Raw genomic sequence first — 13,085 nt, 5'->3', positions numbered from 1 at the left:
ACTATGCTAACTCTGTAGCCTCTGTTTGTCTACATGCTTTTGGGGGAAAACTTTGATGATATTCATCAAATGTGTGCTCTGTATCTGTGGATTGAGGCAGGCTTTTACCTGAAGGTTTTAACAAGTCGTGCATGTTTGGAATGGATGATGATATTGCCTGTGAGGCTTTGCCTGTAAAAGTAACAGGAAACCGGACTGGGTCTGATACATGATGGAAGCAGAAAACAGGAAGGAAAAGGCTGCGTGAGAAGGCAGCATCTATTCTGTCCAGTACCTTTGTTTTGGAAAAAAAAAAAAAAAAAAAAAAAAAAAGAACATGAAATATTATTTGTCCTTCTTGCTTCCTTTGGCAAAATTACTAAAAGTGAGACTGAAATGTCTGTTTCTTGCATGTACTTTTTCCCACTCTTTTCTTCTTTTTCCTCTTTTTCTTTTTCTATTGCACCTTTATCCTACTTTTTTTTCATTCCCAATATTATTCACTTTGTTCTCTCTTTTTTTTTTTTATTTAAATTTTACTTTTAAAGAGTTTAAGGAGTCACAGATGTTTCCATAACTCTTTCCACAGGCTTCCAAGTGCTTTTCTGAAGCTATATAATTTTCTACTTGTTTGTTTTACCTGGCATTCTCTTGTTAGCTTATGTTTTCTCCCTTCTTATCACCCATAATATTTTTGTCCAACTTGAAATCTTCTTTCAATTTCTTCTGCCTTTTTCTGTCTATGATGTGATTCTTTCTATTTTCTTCCCTCCAGTACAATACACGATTAATCAGGTTTACTTCAGCTGTGAAATGAATAAGATACGTTGCTGAAACAGGTTGACACCCATTGCTGCTAGGTAGGCGTTTATGAGCTTTTTTCAGGGTTTTTTCCTTTGGAGTTTCTGTTATGCCAGTTAAACGTTCAATCAGAGAATTTGCAGTGACTTCAACCTTTCCTATTAGAAACTGTATATTACAGGTTTTCAATTATGGTAAGCATCTTTCAAGTATATTTAAACACAAAAATTCAAATTCATACAAAATTTTTACTTCTCCATGGCAGGATATCATGGTGTGACTACAAAGCACACCCCTCAAATACTGGTCAGAGTAATTCCAGATGTTACTACTAAAGAACTGGAAGATTTGGGTTGTTTGGATGGAAGGTGGGGCATCTGTGTGAAGATGTGAAGTATCTATGAGTATGTAAAAACCCATCACAAGGAATAACAGAATGAACTATTCTCCGTATATCATGGATTCAGAGCAAAAGTGATGGTGGGTTTAATCACAGTGTAACTGAATGAGGTTAGGCTTTCTAATACGGGATATGGTGAAGCTCTGGAAAAGATTGCCTGGAGAATTTGTCACCACAAGTCTCTGAAGGTTTCTAAGAACAAGTCAGAAATGCATGTGTCAGGAATGTATGCCTCTAGTAGCCCTTGGTTGGGGAAGAGAGGCTGACTGCATAGTTTTTAAGGTCTTCTCTAGCTCTGATTTTCTACAGAATTCTTCTTTCAGAATTGCACTGTGCTTGGGTAAGTGTCCATACAAGGAATCTCAAAATCACCTTGCTCAGGCAGTGCTGGGTTTTGGTTGCAGCCCTGTCCCAGGGCTTTTACAGGAAGAATTTGCCTTTCCCCCAGCTTCACATCACACAGCTTATGCTGTGCCCCAGCTCAGGAACATAATTACCCTTTAATTGCAGTGAATCATTTATTAAACATATCAGTGGCTAGTAGCTAGCAGCCAGACATTCTGTTTGAATAACCACATTTTTTTCTAAGTTTAGACAATCATATGGAACTACAGTACTTAAAAAATGAAAAATAAAATAAAAAAAAAAATTGGGGGAGGAATTTTCCTGTGCTGAGGCAATGACAAATGGTACAAGAAAGAGAAAGTATAATTGGCAGTTGATGATGTACTTTTCTTATAATCTTGAAACTTACTCTTGAATTCACTCAGCTCAGTAACATTGTCTTAATTTCAGATGCCTCATCATACTGTATTTGCACCATATATTCAGCCTGTAGCAGGGAAATGGATGAAATTCTGTTGCCTGAGGCAGTGAAACAATGTAGGAGCAATTCTTCATGGCAGAGAAAATGATATAAATGATGCAGTGGATATTGTGATGTCTAATGGATATAATTTTATGTTGTAAACGTACAAAGGATTTATAATGTAATAGTCTTCCCACCAAATTCAACATGGATTTTTTTTTTTTTTCCAGTTGCATAATGAAAACAAGAGAATTTGATTAAATGATTCCTGTGAGAAATTCTAACACTGACATCTTGGCCTTTAGAGACCAACCTCTACATGTCATCCATATATTAATCTGTTTCTTTTATACTGTGTTCTCCACTCTGTGGTCATATGCTTTATTCAGTGATTACAATTCCAGAATCTCAAACAATAGAATTATTTTAATGCAGCCAGCAAAAATGATTTTATAATCTCCATCAATAGCAGCCATGTTACTAAATAATATAGACAAGTAAGGTGACTGGATAACCTGCTGTGCTCATGTGAAATGCTCCTCAGCTTGAATAGTTCATTTTCAGTGAGTTTTGACTTTGGCAATCAGAAACAATCAGCCCCCTGGCAGCATGACTGAAAGAAGAAAAAAAACCCTCAGGCGAGTAATATTTTTGCAGAGGTAGCAAAATTGGTATAGTATAAAAGAGGTTACAAAAAACAAGTTTCAGAAGGGTGCTCCAGAGAAAATGACTCTGTAAAGCTGTCAGCAAAACTTCAAAAAGGCAAATTCTCTAGACACATCAGCACACCATGCATGGTGAAGAGAAGTGAAAAAAGAAAATCAAAGTGTAATTTATACACTTTATTGCCTAGTGAACAATACATCGTCTCCTATGAAGGATGAAATATTAGATTTTGTATTACTCATTCTGCAATAATGTACATGTTACATGGCTTATATTTGCTTTTTGTTTCCTTTAATCTGAAATTCTTGTGCATTTAAGATATTTTTAAAATAGAAATGGTGAAGAAGAGAGAATTCAGTAATTAAATCTGACTTTAAAATGACTGCCCTGGATATGTAACAAGACCAAAACAGTGTTGCTGTTAGTGGATGGGACAGTGTTGATCTGCTGAAATATTTCCTCCTTTTTTTTGGTGCAAGTGGGATTTGTCAGAGGTCCCACAGAGAGACATTACACTTAAAACTGGCAACATAGAGAAATGTAACGTGTAAAAATTCACTTTGAGTTACAAATCTGTTTTCATTATTGCAAGTTGTGATGCTCATGCCTTGTGTTAGGTCTATCACTTTCTATTACAATGTATACTCTGTTTTTGCTTGCTTCTATTTTGCCAGAATTTTATCATTTATTCTCAACCATTCCTTAATAATTGTCTTCCTGAGCAAAATTTTTTGGGAAATTTTAGCAAAAATGTATTGTCCATTTTTTGTACAAGCCTAGGAAAAAATATTTTGCTTTAGCAGTGTATTAGCATGCACACAACCATTTTATGGAGATGCTTTGTTCAGATCCTACTGGACTGGGGAAAGGATATGAAATTCAGAGTGACAGGAGCAGATTATGGACATAGGCATTTGTAACTGTAGGAACATGGAACAGAACTAGAGTTTCTTCTTGAACTGTATGTTTCTACACTTCAACAAACATTCTGAAATTCACTGGCAAAGCACATCACATTGCCCTTTAGTGGTTGGTCCAGAGTTATGGTGACAGGCTGCGACTGCCAGGAATTAGCTCAAATGGCACTATATGTAAAGCAGTTCTGCAAGGCTGTAAGTAGCTATTAAAGCAAACAAAACGCACACACACAGAAAAAATAATTTTTATTTTACTTTATTTTAATTTATTTTTTTCCCCATCATTTGGTTGTAGCTTATTTGTCTTGCTTAAGCTGGGACCAAGAATCTCCTGTCTGTACAGGAGGGAGAAATTGGAGGAGATGAAGTAGGAAGCAGTACCTGCCAGCTCTTTGGCTGCAGTCTCCAAAACTGGTTGGTTGCTATTCCCTTGCAGCATCTTTGTGGTAGAGTTCTATTTGAGAAGCTGACCATTATTGATGATTTAAAGTGATTATTCAAGAAGCAACAGTAAAGTTTTAGTTGTATTCAGGACTTTTATTTCTTTGATGGGTAATCACAGTACACAATAATAGCAATGGGACTTAGTGGTGGGAACAAAAAGCATCCAAAATTTAAGATATGCTGAACATTTCCTGGGCAGCTTGGTTTAGCCCTTTTATGCATTTAATGGTGTAGCTGCATTTCATTTATTTTACAGCTGTCCTTCTCAGAGGGTAGTTATTTATTATTTCTTCTCATCCTCACTGATTCTGTGCTTTTGTGCAATACTTAACAATCCATACTTCATAGTGAATGAAACTCTTTTGGAAGTTTCCATGATGATCTCATTGTTATACTTTACCAACTTGCATGTTTGGGAGAGTCTGAGATTTTATTTCTTCCAACTGAGGCAAGAGAGATGTTAGTAGGGCCAAAATTATTGAATTGTCCCACTAATTTCAGACTTGCAGTTTGATTTATATCATACCTGATTTTTCAGGTTACTTCTTGTATACCTGTATCTGCTTAGAGCACATCCACTGTATTTTTACTGACCATAAATCTTAAGTCAGATGCCCAGGGACTAGAGAACGGCTGGCTGAGCATTTAGGTTGATGAGCAAGTGATACTCAGAAATTACTGGCTGAGAAAGGCATAGAATCTGCTCTTCTGGGATGGCAATTTTACTTCATTGGTCTTTCCCAGTCCTGAAACCTCCTAATCCAGTGTTCATATCCTAAATCATGCAATAAGTGTCTCCTTCCAGTTTATGGGCTCTCACTGTCCTTTTACATGTGAAGAAAGTGAGTTACAAAAAACACAGCATAAGCCTGTCACTTTCTTTACACCATTAATCTGGAGAAGCAGGCAAGTCACCCCGACGTATATGCTGTCAGACAGAAAATGGACAATTCTGGTGTATACAACAGCAGCTCAGTTTATTGACCCTGTAATACACTAAGAAAAAGCCTTGAAAGCATCTGTTTGGTTCTCTGATGCTTCATGAGACAAAAGGCAGAAAGGAAGGTAAGTGTGAAGATGGTTGTGGCTATGGTGGAGCAGTTTCAGGAAAGGATGGCAATGCAGAGAGGGCAGGTTGTAGAGATGAAGGCCCATAAGCAACCTTTAGGTTGTTTGTTGAGGAGCAGATGGAAGCATACACAGCTATAGGTTGTTTCTTGTGTTACTGGAAAGGCATCTATGTAGTTGTTTCTGTAGAGGAAGCTGTAAGGGTTTCAGTAGCAGAGCACCTATAAATATCCTGTAAATATCACATATATGGATAATGAGCTATACACAGTTGTCTTGATAAATTAACTTGGAATTAGAGCACATGCTGTTAACAAATGTACAAGAGGGGAGAAGACAATCATCTTGGAATAAACAGCTCCTGACAACTAAAAACTGCAGAGTAATTGTCGGATGCCTAGGGATATGAGAATGTAAAACATTGTTAGAGAAACAGGATGCAAACATACTGCTTTCCTACCATTTTCATTGTATTTTTAGAATTTCCATGAATTTGAAAGTCAGAATCATCCCATAGATTTTTTAATGTGGTTTTATTGGAGACAGTAGATTCTGTGGATATACACAATATTATTCAATGGGTCTTCCTTTCTATTCTAAGTACCTGCTCTGTCATCTTACTGAGGCTGCTGTTTTGACAGTGGCTTGTCAGTATTGCTCTACATTTGACATACTGTGCCAAAATCTAGATTTAAGATGGAAATGTACACACTGTGCTGAGTAATTGAAACACCAGCAATGAACCATTTATTTCTCCATACCATATTTTAACTCTTTTCATATAGTGAACAGTTGTTCTGTTGACTATAGAATAATATTTTATTTAAATACAAGTAATTCATTTTACCTAGCAAGACATAATAGTGTGTAATGTAATGAGGGTTAGAATACATGTTCTGATGATCACTTCTGACCATAAATTCTCTGAATGAATGAATACTATGAATAAGCTCTAAGTGGAATTTCTACCCTTATTTATTAGGAGATTAGATGCTTAATGGTAAACAGCATTAGGCCCTGAGATCTTTAATACAGATCTTCTTCTAAATCTTCTTCTACAGGGTACTTTTATGTATTTTTATTTTTTTTGCCTCATTGTCAGGGAGTGTATATATTAATTGACTTCAATATGCCTAAATGAATACTCTCAGAATGCAAACCAAGCAAAATTTTTCTAAATTTTGGACTTGGTTACATTGGTATCATATCAGTCTGTGAATGGTCCCATCAGTAACAAATTAGAATGTATTCTTGTTTAGAGTTATATTGTTCTTTCTATCATGTGACTGCGAAGCATTGCTCTGAGACAAACAGTACCCACCTATTTATTCCATGAACTTTATAAAGTTATGGTCTAACACCATAACTTCTTCCTTGGGAGGTGCAGTCCCCCACGGAACTGGGAACTCCATGGGAAGGAAAGTCACCGAGTTCTTCTTCACCTGCAGATCCCCAGAAAAGCACAGTTAGACTGAGAGTAAAATGTCCAGTCTAGCTCCTGATATTGACCACTTTTTTTCAAGCATTGGGCAGTGAATTACCCACTGACACTGACAAAACTAATAGAAGGAGTGAATCTAAAATAACACCTGAAATAACTAATATTGCTAATTTTAACATCAATGTTGCATATTTTTATTCATGAAGTTTGGAGGGGGGGTTGTTGGTTTTCTTTTGCTGATAACTTCATAAATATAACTGTTACTTATGGTCAAAGTAAATGCTAATTAATGCTCTGTAGCAAAATTTCTCCCTGGTAAAAGAGAACCTTCTTTAGAAGGTTTAGTAAACCATCTATGTAGACTATTGCCAGATAACCTCTTGTAGCAATTTAAAAGTTATCTGTAATATGGGATGTTCACACGTCACTGTGTCATTGAACTGTGAAAGATACTATCTCTACCTACACTCTTCTGCTTTCTTACTTGCTCATACTCCACTGGTATATGCAACAGCACCACAGCAGCTGTTGCCACTTGTTTGGTTATAGTAAAATTTCTTGTTGCTTTGCCTGTATTAGCTAATATATTTTTCCTTGACACAGTAGTTGTAATCTCGATTTTCTAGAAAGCCTGAGTAGTTCTGTTTTCTTCAAAACTATTTTGGCTGTGCAACTTTCTTGGCAGAATTAATTAAAATTGTGAAAGAATCATGGGAAAATATTGCTTTGAAAAGCACTTATCTGGGCAGTATTTGAATTGTAAACAAATAAAAGAGGCCTTATTGTTTGTGTGATTCTAACAGCTCATTATACTGTGAGGTACTAACGGTTTCTCAGAACAATGTACAATATGACCAATAATAAACACTGCAGCTGTAGGAAAAATGAATCAGGACTATGTCATGAGTGATACTTGTTACATTTGCTACTAGGAAAAAATGCAGAATGTCTTACATGTTCTATCTTCACAGTAACTTTTGGGAATTATCTAAACTCTGAATTTAAATCAGCTTACTGCTATTCATACTCTCTAGCACATGGTCATTAAACAGATAATTTTTTTCATTTAATTTTATTCATGAGAAAAAAAACTGTCTTTTCTTTGTCACAGATTGTTTATCACAACATATTTCAAATTCCAACTATACTTTTGATGCAAGAATGTGGAGAGTTTGTGTTTGACTGTGTTGTTTTAGCAGTTAATGCATCCAGCAAGCTGTGTGAACTCTCTGGGGAGAACATTGCATAGAAGATACAACAGCTTGTTGTAATACACTGGAACATTTTATTCATTCTTTGTTTCTGTATGTCAGCTCCCAAATCCCTATTATTTATAGAGAGCATCTCTTAAGGTTCCACGGTGGTCAAATAAAGAATAAGGAGGAGATGCTACATCAGTAACATTAACATCTGAATTTAATCCCAAATAACATGAAGCACTGTCTAAACTAAGCATGAGTTTTGCTGGATTTCTTCATGTCTCCTGACCAGTACAGCTCAAGGTTGCTGTAGAAAATTTCACACAGGGATGTATACATTGGAAACTAACAGAGAGTAGATTTAGACTGGACATTAGGAAGAAATTCCTTGCTATGACGATGGTTAGACACTAGAACAGGTTGCCCAGGAAAGTTGTGGAACACATCCCTGGAAGCGTTCAAGGTCAGGTTGGATGGGGCTTTGAGCATCCTGATCTAGTGAGAGGTGTTGGGGTAGATGGGGAGTTGGACTAGATGTTCCTTAAAGGCTCCTTTCAACCCAAACCTTTCTTCTATTTTATGATTTCAAAGGTTGATTTGACCTTTAGATCAGACCAGACTATTTCTGTTAAAGAGCATGAAGATCTAGGCTGTGGATCTACTCACATGTAGCCAGATTTCCCAGAAGTCTAAGTCCAGACTTTTAGGTTGTGATGCTAATAAGCAATGTGGTATATGTTTTATTTCTTCCCTGTAAGATTACAGTTACAAGTATATTCTTTGGATGGTATACTTCAGTCTCTATGAAGGGTTTTTCAGTGCAAAGATATAACTTGTATTTGGGAAGACTTTAAGCCAGTTAGCTGGAAAACGGGAAGACGTGTAATGGATTACTTTCTCTCTTTCCATTTTTGCCCTTGACTGGCAAATGCCAAAGCAGGTATCAGATTGGTTAGATCATTGGTTAGAACCATGAAGCCATTCTCATGTTGCAGTTTGTCATTAACTTTTCTCATTAACTCTTCTTTCCAATTATCAGTCCAATGTGATATGGAGGAAAAATTTGAAAAAGTAGAAGATATCTTAGAATTTATCACACATTTAAAAGCTCAATGAAGAGAGTGCTTTCAGCCACCTGCTTGCACATTAGTACACAGGTACCTGTGCTATTTGCTCCAGGCTTATGCCTTAAGCTTCATTCTGTATGTGTCCATAGCCTCAATTATCCCCTGAATTACTTTGAAATCCTCATGGGGATTCAAAAGCAATCCAAAGCAACATTTAGATTTTATTTATTTCTGCAAGGAGCAGAAGTGAGGCTATGGAATGTGAGTAAACACAAATTCCTGACACATATCTCCAAAAGATGTTGAGCAGTAATTATGTCCTGTATTTTACCTTTTGAACCACCACTTTTTCTTTATTTCATTTATCTCATCCAAATCTTTGAGGTCAATAATGGTTTTAATGTTGGCTTAATAGCAATAAAACTCATTTGACCCCTGTGATATCTCCTTGGGATTGCCTTTTCTTTCCACACTGTCATCTACCTGTTTATATCCCTTAAGCTTCATTTCCCCACTATTTTTCTGTTTTGTCTTAAGCAGAACTTCCTCTAAGAATAGCCTTACTTCAAATATTGTAATGCCCCCTCCCCTGCCAATAGACAGACACTTAGGACAGTGTCCCTCTTATGTAGTCATTGTGTTGGAGGCAAGTTCCTGCAGTCTTTACATATTTATAACACCACCTCTTATATCCAGTCTGCCCTGGTGAATTTGGATGCAACTCACATACTTTTCTCAGAGCTTCCAAAGCAATATGGACAGCGGTGTATGGGTTGATAGTGAGGACTTGCTTGTGCACTCCCTGCACATTTTGAATGACTAATTTTGTGTATAGTGTTACTTAGATGTTACTGAAAGTTCATAGAGGATGGAGATGGTTGATGCAGAACTTTGTGGTTTGAATGATATCACAAAGATGAATACAAACTATCTAAGACATAGTTTTGCTTATTTAAATGATCGATCTTTTTGCCTGTTTTAAACATTTTTAGTTAAATAAGAGTTTAGAACTTCAAGGCTTTTGGTATCCATACAAAATCTTCATTTTGGGGGTGGTATGAGACAGAAGAAGCCTTCCTGCATTTAAATGATCTCAGCTTTTTACCTGGGAATTTCCCTTTTCAGAAACCATCGCATAATCATAGCATAGAAATGCTATAATTTCTGTTCTGATAGTTATTAACTATCATTCTTTACTTACCTGGTCATGCCGGATCTTTTTTATAGAGAGGTTTTTATCTTCTGGTCTGTTATCTGCCCATATGCTTTTACTTCTGTCAGAAGATTCATTCAATTTCGGTAACCAAATCAGATGCGTAAATCCATTTGGAAGTGCAGAGTGATTTACATTAAATGAAGCTTTGCTTTAAATTATTTTTGGTGTGAACCACATCTGTAGGCTTAGATACCAGAACCAGAAGACACTATCTTGTGTGGTAAAGACATTCCCAGGTCTCAATGAATCTATGCAATTTCATAGATCAGACATTTAAAGGAAATGACCAACCTTCTAAGTGAATATACTACATATGCTGAACTTTTAAAATGGCACTTTTGTCTTTCAGAGCTACTGTTTTTATGTAATAGAGAATTAATAATTTTAATTTTGAATGTTTGTCTGTATAGATTTATCTGCATTGAAATATTATGGAAAAGATCAATTTTTCTTGGTACAGAGAAAAAAAGTTTGAAAGTCTTGAAAATCTTTTGAAGGTGTCAAGAGTCAGAAGGAAGTAGAAAAAAATCTTTGAAAAAACTGAGGGGACTTCTGGAACATCAGATTCGTTGTTCCCAGACTGCCTAGGAACAGGAGATACATCGAGATGCAACGTGAGATTAAGTGTAGACTAGTTTAGTTACAAGTAACAGGTATATATGTACTTTGGACAGGGAAATGTTGTAGGGGGGGGAAAGGACACGTAATCTGCTCTGGAAGCTACTCTATTACCTCCAAAGAGATTTTAGTGTGATTTACCTTATAATTTATTTAACTAAAGAGTTTCACTCAGTCTTATTTAGAGGGATTAGTGATACTAGAAGTTTCGATATAATGCCTCCTTAGTTGCCACTTGATCTAGAAGGCAACACAAACTGTTATAGGTCTTGAAATCCAGTATGGGCTTCTTCAGTTGCTTTTAGCATGAAAGTAATGATATGGTCATTGGAGGTTTCCCTTTTCAGGGAAGGACATAATCTTTGCATGAAGCCATGTAGGAACTGCAGCCAGAGACAACTTCAGGGTTTGGGGCAGTTTGCTTTAATGAAGAAAGATAATTTGTATTATTGTTTTGTTCTAGTAAAACAACTTCCAATAATGAAAATCTCAGTCAGTATCATGTAACACCTCTCCCAAAGATGATCTGAAGTAGACGCAAAGCCCACAGAAAATTGCACATCATTAATTGATCTTTACTTCTCATGATTGCTCCTTTCTAGTGGCAATTTCGTGCATGTTCCCTGGCAAGATGTGTCTATAATTAAACTCGACCTGTCTCAATATGAGTAAAGAGATTGGTTTTATCTCCTCTCATGGGAGTTACACTGGAAACGAACTTGGGAGGAGGTGATACATCATGTTCTCCAGAAGGATTTGCAAATACTCTTCATGTTAGAATCCATAAGGAAATGATTCTTTGTTCAGTCATTAAAATGTGTTCCTCTATGGGATAAATGAGTCTATATGTTCTGGAAGACATTCAGAAATTGCTATATTGAATTTATCAGTAGTTACTGTAGTTGTAAGCCGGATGAGACTAGATGAAGGCAAAAAAGGTCCACTAGGAAAAATTTTCTCAGTAGCTTTGAGTGTCTTTAACCCTAAGGAGGTGTGGTGGTTTTACCTGCTATGCAGATGAGCTCCACCACAACTGTGCTCTCAAAAAGAAAAAAGAAAAAAAAAAAAAGGAGAAAATACAATGGAAAGGGCTCAAGTTTTGATATAAGGACAGGCAGTAATTTATGTAATTTATTGCCTATCGCTAGTGGACTAGAACAGTGAGAAACTAAAAGCAAACTAACACCTACCCCCCATTCACCCTCTTCCATCTCCTCCCCCTGAGCAGCACAGTGCAGGGGAACAGCAAATGGGGGCTGTGGTTGGTCCCTAATGCTTTGTCTCTGCTGCTCCTTCATGGTCATGCTCTGCCCCTGCTCCATGTGGGGTCCCTCCCACAGGATGCTATCCTTCCCGAACTGAGCCTGTGGGGGCAGCCCACAGCCAGCAGCTCTTCAAGAACTGCATGGGTCGGTCCCACAGGAGCAAACGGCTCCAGCACGGGTCTCCCATAAGCGGCAGCTCCCTCCAGACCTCCTGCTCCTGTGTGGGCTCCTCTCCACGGGCTGCAGCTCCAGCCTGGGGCCTGCTCCTGTGGGTGCTGTCCATGGGCTGCAGCCTCCTCCAGGTCACATCCACCTTCTCCACTGGGAGCTCCTCCACAGGCTGCAGCGTGGAGATCTGCTCCGTGTGGGACCCATGGGCTGCAGGGGGACAGCCTGTTCCACCAGGGGCCTCTCCACAGGCCACAGGGGAACTGCTGCATTCCTGGAGCACCTCCTGCCCTCCTGCTGCACTGACCTTGGTGTCTGAAGGACTGGTTCTCACTCCTTTCTCCCAGCACTTGTTGCACAGTAATTTTGTTTGTTTGTTTGTTTTTGTTTTGTTTTGTTTTTTCCTTCCTTAACTTTGCTCTCCCAGAGGCCCAATCAGTGTTGCTCCCTGGCTTGGCTTTGGTCAGCACTGGGTCCCGCTGGAGCTGGCTCTGATCTGACATGGGGCAGCTGCTGGGCTCTGCTCACAGAGAAAGCCCTGCAGCCTCCATGCTAGCAAAACCTAGCCAAATAAACCCAAGACAGGAGCATGTAGCTTCTGTCCTAAAGCAGAATAAATGGTGTATATCATGCATTAGGTGGTTTTGTTTTCCACTTTTCACATAGTAAGAACATAAAAAATCTACTGGATAGTGGTCTGTCAAGCCTGGGAGTGTCTCCAGCTCACTGTCCCTGGCGTTGGAAAAGGAATGCTATTTAAAGACTAAGCAAACTGGCTAATCTTTAAGTCCTTTCCCTTAGTATTCCTCAGTATTCAAAGTTAATGTGTTAGGGATGGTGGCAAGTGTATACCCATCTAGTCGTTTTAATATCTATATACTGTCCACAAATTTGCCTAGTCCCTTTCTGAACCCGCTGACACTATGTCCAAACCACTTATGTTCATCTGTTAGCAAGATACCACTTATGTTCATCTGTTAGCAAGATGGCAACCGTCTTTCCACATACCTTTTTTAACTGTTCTCCTG

The 13,085-nt window shown here is 37.9% G+C and overlaps 1 protein-coding gene across 1 annotated transcript in view; it reads left to right on the top strand.

Moving 5' to 3' along the window:
- Positions 1 to 13,085, top strand: part of THSD7A (thrombospondin type 1 domain containing 7A) — a 281,816-nt gene that overhangs the window by 152,431 nt on the left and 116,300 nt on the right. The window lies entirely within an intron of this gene.

This window comes from Anas acuta, chromosome 2 (assembly GCF_963932015.1).
Source record: "Anas acuta chromosome 2, bAnaAcu1.1, whole genome shotgun sequence".
Classification (NCBI taxonomy): domain Eukaryota; kingdom Metazoa; phylum Chordata; class Aves; order Anseriformes; family Anatidae; genus Anas; species Anas acuta.
The sequence above is the reverse complement of the archived record's forward strand: the minus strand, read 5'-3'. Positions and strand labels throughout refer to the sequence as shown.